A 995-nucleotide genomic window follows, 5' to 3' on the forward strand; every position below is an offset into this window, starting at 1 on the left:
CTCTGAAGAAAAATGCAGCCTGGGAATGTAATGTAGTGCGACGGGTCATGGGAGCCTCTCTGAGGAGATGACATTGGAGCTAAGTCTTGAATGACAAGAAGGAACAAAGACCAGAGGGAAGAGCTGTTCAGGCACTAAAAACAAAAAGTGAAAAGTTTCCAAGGCAAGAGCAAACTGAGTTTTTTTATGTAACGGAAGTCAGTGCGGCTGCAGGTTGGAGAGGGGAAAGGAGACAGAGACCAGATCACAGAGGGATGTAAGATCCAGACTCCACATAACAGGAAAATACTGGAGGGTTTTAAGCTGCAAAGAGGCATGGCCTGATTTACATTTTTAAAAAGTAAGTTTGACTGCTATATGGTGAATGGGTTTTATTACCACATACAGCTTTATAAGACCTATAAACAGTTTGCGAAACTAAACTTTGATCAGGACACTCATTTTATCTACTCTTTTTTAAAAAATCTCAAAAGATGAGTACTGCAAAGAGTTGCATTTTCTTTTACTTTCACAAAGTCCCTTTGTGTAATTCCCCCTCACTCTGGGCTTGGTAATAGTCTCATCTTCGAGGTGCCTACACCCAGGGCAGAATGGTAGGAGTTTTTGCAACTCTTGTGTTCTCAATTTCTCAGGCAGCTAACTGTGGGGAATCCCTTCAGGAGTGCACGAAGACCTTTCTGCCTCAGCCAAGCCCCAGCTCGATCCTCCTCCTCTTACTCTCTAATGCTAGAAATGTCACTTTAGGAGTTTTGTTTAGTTTAGTTCAAGGTTTAGACTCCTTGTGAAAATGCAAGTATGTCTCCAAGGAGAGTAACTTTTAGCTCATCATCATTGGTCGCTGTCATCTCAAATTGAGAACTGGGAATCAAGGATTAGAGGAGACGATGAGAAGCACATTAAAGGAGCTCTGGACGCTACCATGGCTGGGACAAAACTAGATGTAGAGGGCAAGGGGACATCAAAAATAAAAGCCTCTGAATTGCCAAGTTGCCCAG

Source organism: Pteropus vampyrus, unplaced genomic scaffold (assembly GCF_000151845.1).
Source record: "Pteropus vampyrus isolate Shadow unplaced genomic scaffold, Pvam_2.0 Scaffold3, whole genome shotgun sequence".
Lineage (NCBI taxonomy): Eukaryota > Metazoa > Chordata > Mammalia > Chiroptera > Pteropodidae > Pteropus > Pteropus vampyrus.